Below are 6118 nucleotides of genomic sequence, written 5' to 3'. Positions count from 1 at the left end.
TCCTCCTCCTCCTCCTCCTCCTTCTTGTTCTTCTTGTTCTTGTTCTTGTTCTTTTTCTTGTTCTTGTTCTTGTTCTTGTTCTTGTTCTTGTTCTTCTTCTTCTTCTTCTTCTTCTTCTTCTTCTTCTTCTTCTTCTTCTTTAAAATTGAAGTACATTATTAGCTGCTATGGGCAAGCCCTACAAAACTAATAGTAATAGGTTAGTATGCCGAGGTCGACCACGGTATCTCAAACTTTCGTCCTTTTTGTCACGGCACCAGACTGATGACTGTGACGAGACAGAAGGAAGGAAATTTGTCACAGGAAAGCACGTGATAGACAGAAAACATAGGCCCATTATTATTTAGATGGCTGGTAAGAAACCAGGACAGTCATCATTCACACCGTAGTACTGAAAAACTGAAATATAGAACGCTATTTCATTTGTGACGTAACAGTACGGCTTTCTTCTTTTCGTCCCCCCCCCCCCCCACACACACAATACCTAGTTAACAACTGCCAAAAATGTCAGAGCTCTATATACCAACAACAGAGGCTCAGTGAGAACAAAGGAAGGCAACACAGACTGGTTCAAAGTAAGATCTGGAATACGACAAGGAGACGTTTCATCTCTCTTCCCTTTTTATAATTTATATGGACACGATAACGTAAAACGTAAACCAAAGCCCAGAAAGCCTAAGTGAACTTCTCTTTGCAGAGGACCAATGTCTTATTCATCCAAACCAACAAAGCCTCCAAAATGACACTACCAAACTGAATAACAGCTGCCAAAAATTTGACATGAAAATAAGCACATTAAAAACAGAAGTTATGAAAATGAGCGAAACAACTGTCCACTGAACATCCATGTCAACGGCAAACGACTGAAACAGGTGAAGGGGTTTAAATATCCTGGTAGCATTTTTTCTGAAAGCGGGTCTATAGACATGAAAGTTGAAATGCAAACTCAAAAAGCCATTACAGTCACCTACTAGCTCGCACTCCTACTACTCTCTCATTTAAACATCTCCAGGGACACACAGAGACAGCTTATCACTTCAATAGGTAAACCAACATTCTACCAGTGCCAGAACTGGACATTAGGTAAAACCCATGACAGTAAAATAACTGAATGAGAGATGAAGTGTCTCCGCAAGACCCTTAACATCACAAGTAGAGACAGGCAGAGAAACGAAGAAGTGAGAGCGGCCATTGGCACTGAGTCATGCCTGCATTTCATGAAGAAAAAGAGAATAGAGTGGTTTGGCCACCTGTTACGAATGTCATCAAGCCAGCCAGCCTCCAGGGCCTATATATCTAACACCAAGCACTCAGGCTATAAAGGAAGAGGTAGACCACGAAAAAGATGGATTGAGGGGGTAAAAGAAATGATAAAATCCCAACTGAAAGAGCTACAGACTGCTTTTCAAAAGAGAGATGAGTAACTCGGTAATACATGTATGTTTCAAACGTAATGACCAATTAATGATTGCACTGTCCGCCCAAATCAGTTCACTTCTATGTAATGGTTTATCTGCTCTTAAAAAGTACTAAGATCAAAATTTTGAATTTGTGTTATGGCAGTTTTTAAATCTATGGTATCGATTGCATGTGCCCAAGTTAAGTCTTGAAAAGGCAATAAAAAATACAGTATGTAGGTACAACTGTTAAAAGAATTAAACAGTTTTATTTTTAAATATCTCCTGTAAGATTTGGCCTTCTTGCTTTAGTTGCCAACACTTTAACAGGTTACCGACGATATAACACATAATCCACTAAGCTGTGAAATCACTCTTTGAGATTAACTTACACTTTCATCGTGCTTCAAGCTCCAAATGGTGCGATGCAATAATGCACGACAAAAATGACTAATTACAGGCATATTACTATTGTCTTCAGTGGTTAGGCTCTCGGACTCGCAACCGTAAGGTCGTGGGTTCGAATTCCATCAGGGGCCCGACGTTGTGTCCTTGGGAAAAGCACTTTGCACAAATTTTCCTCACTTCACCCAGGTGGAAATGGGTACCCGGCTATAGACAGTGAAAGATCTTGTCAGTTTGATAGTGTTTGAGCGCGTGGAATCCGCAGCTTGCACTGTATGCTTCCGCGGAAGCTGAGTATGTTTCTGAGTGTTCTCAGAGGGTCTGCTGGGGTAATAATAGTTGTAAAGCGCATAGAGCATGCTCTTGAGCGTGGATATGCGCTATATAAATGCAATTATTATTATAATATTTATAATACTATTATACAGTGGGAGAACGATACAGAGTCTTGTTTTTCTTTATCAAATAGAATCGCATCCTCCTCCTCCTCCTCCTCTCCCTCCTCCTCCTCTTGCTTCTTCTTCTGACAAATGTGACTGCAGATTTTTAGTCACCTCAGCAATTATGCTGGTTTACCTTTTGAGTACAGAGAAACTTATCGCATTAATTCGCCTCGCTCCTCTTGTCAAAAAAAAAAAAAAAAAAAAAAGCCAAAACGTTCAGAATGTCCTGCGAGGCAGATCTGTCATTGTACATTTGACGGCCCGTGCGTCTGGTTAAGGTCATGGCAACCTACTTCTCCACCTTTAGTACCTATACCTATCGTTCTTTTTTCTTTCACGGAAAGAACTATTAATATTTGTATTAGTCTTTCTCATGGTATATAATTTTCGCTGTAAGTAGTAAATGTTAATTGGCGAAAACCTTTTGAATGTATGACTCAGAAAAAAACAAACCGTGCTAGCTCTCAGCATGTTGGATGTTGACCATAAAGTGTCTCGCCCCAACTTCTTTTCTCTTGCTCATTTGCTACGTACTTTTGTGTGCATTTTGTAATCACAGCACCCTGCCTCTCAGCTCGAACATTGTGTTGAAACAGTTGAAATTATAAGCAAGCTCAAACTCACCAACTTTAAACCACAAGTTTTAACTTACATTTTTGACTGTGACAATGACAATGACAATCTTTATTCTTCTCGCAAGGAGAAATTTGTCTTGTTCGTTAACAATTGCAGCAGACGTTACAAAAGTTAGACCTAAAGGTGCACTCACACAAACGCACAAGACGGGACATTAGCCTGATTAGGCCTAGTAAATACATGTCTCATGTGCTGGGACAACCCGTTCTGTAAAACATTCTCTCTCTCTCTCTCTCTCTCTCTCTCTCTCTCTCTCTCTCTCTCTCTCTGTTTCATTTGTAGCACTGTGTTCAGTAACCTCACTGCAGTTGGTACGAATGAATTTCTATATCTGTCTGTTCTTGCTTTTTAAAAAATGTATCGTTTACTGCGGGTCGATAGTTGAAATTGCGATGTCAGTGGGTAGCTATGGTCACTAAGCATTCTTTCCACCTTTTTAAAAGAACGTTTGTGTGGTATTCAACGTTACTAAGGTCTCTACCAATTGTTCTTGATGCCTTTCTTATAAACTTGTTTATTTTTATAATGTGCTGCCTTCCCAAATTGCTACCATTCGTTGAGTCCAGCAGCTTTTAAGAGTTCATTAATATGACTGCTGCAAATGATCCAAATAGATAGACCATGTTATGGATATAATAAATGGTGTTTTAACAGACTTGACATTTCCGACTGGGAAGAAGAGTCAGGGCCTTATCTTCTAGACCAGAGATGCTCAAAGATTCCACTCATCCTCATCCCAGTATAGGAACGGAGCAGCAATTCAGTTACTCACCGCGAACATTGCCGTGAGGAAAGTCTCTCATCCTCTCCACCCGTCATTGGAGGTCCAACCGCTCCTGGCTGCTTATTGCTAGCCTTGTCAACTTAAATTGAGGCTCGAAATAATCTCATCATGAGTGAAGAAGAAGAGATTAACGAGCAAGCGAAGACATTCTCGATCGCTGACTACAACACATTTGATGAAAACAACCCAACAGACCGACTATTGGATCATGGAAAAGGTAAAAAATTGAAGGGGTCAAGGAAAAAACAAACAATCAGGCTAAGTCCCATTTAACCTTCCACAGTTTAATTAACTTATTTGTTCTCTTTTGTATAACGGCCGTGGCTTGTTCTTAACTTGATTTGCTTTTATTATTATAATGCAGTTTGTGAAAAACTTGGTTTGTTGTTGTTGTTGTTGTTGTTGTTGTTGTTGTTGCTGTTGTTTTTGTTTTTGGTGTGAAGGTTATCTTTTACACGCACATTGTGGAAGACTAAGCGGTTTGTTTTGGGATTTGCAGTGTTTGTTTTTTGTTTGCTTTTGTTTTTTGTTTGTTTTTTTGTTGTTGCTTATTTGCTTAATTGGTGTCATAGGGATATACTACTAGTACCGTACTGGAGTAAGTTTAGGTCTAAGTTTTGTAAAAAAAAAAAGAAAAAGACTTATCCTTTTTTTCACTTGACTCCTTCATTTGTTGTTGACGTTATCGACATTGTTACGTCATCTTCATTTTGGTCGTTGCCATTGTCGTTCAATTTCAATCCTCTATGAATCATACATCAAGGAATTTCGAAGACGGGATGTTTATTCCTATGATACTGTTCACTTCTGAAAGAACTGGCGTCTGTAGTGTCGTGAATAGTCCTTCAGCACCACACATGGAAGACTTGAATTCGATTCTTATGAAGCGCTTAAGTTATTTCAGCAAGTACGAGTGTATTTCTGTTTGTCCGTTGAATGATTTATTCTACTCTGCTATGGTTGCCCTGGGCATGCAACCTTGATGCAGCTCGCCTTCTAGATGACTTAGATTATGCCAACAATGGTGTAAGATATTTAAAATAATTGGGGTTCAAGAAGTAGATACAGGAAGGTGGAGAAAAAAAAATTGGACCACTCTCAAATTCTGAACACGAACTGTTCTTGTTTTAAAAAGATTTTTACACGAGTATACATTTTTGAGCTTGTTCATGTTATTGTGTTTATGTTTCTTTGCATGGTTTTTGTTTTGTGTTTTTTTCTGTTTCTTTTGGTCTGATTTTTTTCTTTTCAAAGCACACAAAGGAAATTCCTGAGTTAAAAGAAAGCGGGAAGTTTCCGCAGAACGTGCCGATAGCTCAGTTGGCATCATGTTGAGCTGCGGCGCTGATAACCCTAGTTGTCAAGCTATTATTGCAATATACAATACTTAAAGTGGCTGAATAGCACAGGTCTCGGTTTGAGTCTCGCCGGCAGTGACGCCATCATACACTGAATTCCCTTGGAGAGGTCCAGTTGTTTTCAGTTAATTTCAGTGTTCGAAAAGATCGCTGCCCAATTTTTACATTCAACACTTCACATCAAATTCACACTCAGTACAGAAAATATAACACTGGACGTCTCCTTGAATGGTTGTAACCAGCATCTATGGTGCAGCTGTTGAGCGCTTCGATGTGGCTCGCAGCAGACCCAAGTTCTATTCCCTAGTAGGGAGAACGTTTTTGTCGAGTCTCGGTCTTTCTTCTGGGATATTGTATCCCTCTCAGCCCGAGTTGCCTCTGACAGGCAGGGCCAGAAGTCCGCTTCCTATATAAATGATTAAGTTGTGTAGATGTGCCGTAAAAACACATGCATATAAAGGTTGATTGAAGACCAATTACAATAATGTTTGTTGTCCTCAGATGCCACTCGTTTGTCTATGCAGGAGGCTATCGACAAGCTGGGGTTTGGGAAATTCCAGATTCACCTTTCCATCATGACGGGATTGTGTTATGTAAGTTAACAGCTGCCGCAATAGCTTTATTAGAAGCGCCAGCAACACAGTGACAAAAGTAATAAAACAGCAGCAATAGTAGCTACAATTAATGTAGTGATAGACGCAGCAGCAGTTGTAGCAGCTGATATATGGGTGGATGGAGGGATTTGATGGGCGGACAGATGGATGGACGGGCGGACAGACGGATGGATGGAAGGCTAAATTAGGGTTTGATAGTTCGCAACTTCTCCGCCCGATGTTGTCCCTTTGAAAAAGGCACTTTACACGAATTTTCTTCACTTCCCCCAGCCATAGGCAGCGACAGATATTGCCAGTACGCTGGTGTTTTAGCGTCTTTTAGTTAATGGGAGTTTGCATTTTATGGTTTCCAGGAATTTGCGATTGTTTTAGAATGTTATCAGGCCTGTTGGGGCAATAATACATGTATAGCCTAGATTGCAAAGCGCATTGTGCTTGCTACTGACCGGAAAATTGAGTGCACAAATGCAATACATATTAC

At 40.1% G+C, this 6118-nt stretch overlaps 1 long non-coding RNA gene across 1 annotated transcript in view; it reads left to right on the top strand.

The window, feature by feature from the left end:
• Positions 1-5603, top strand: part of LOC118477287 — a 9618-nt gene extending 4015 nt beyond the window's left edge. Inside the window, exons 2-3 of the long non-coding RNA XR_004858270.1 lie at positions 3536-3882; positions 5525-5603. This is a non-coding gene — a long non-coding RNA (uncharacterized LOC118477287). The remainder of the gene's footprint in view (positions 1-3535; positions 3883-5524) is intronic.
• Positions 5604-6118: the final 515 nt, after the last annotated feature.

Source organism: Aplysia californica, unplaced genomic scaffold (genome assembly GCF_000002075.1).
Source record: "Aplysia californica isolate F4 #8 unplaced genomic scaffold, AplCal3.0 scaffold00003, whole genome shotgun sequence".
In the NCBI taxonomy this organism is placed as follows: Eukaryota; Metazoa; Mollusca; class Gastropoda; order Aplysiida; family Aplysiidae; genus Aplysia; species Aplysia californica.
This window is presented reverse-complemented; position numbering and strand designations above follow the sequence as displayed.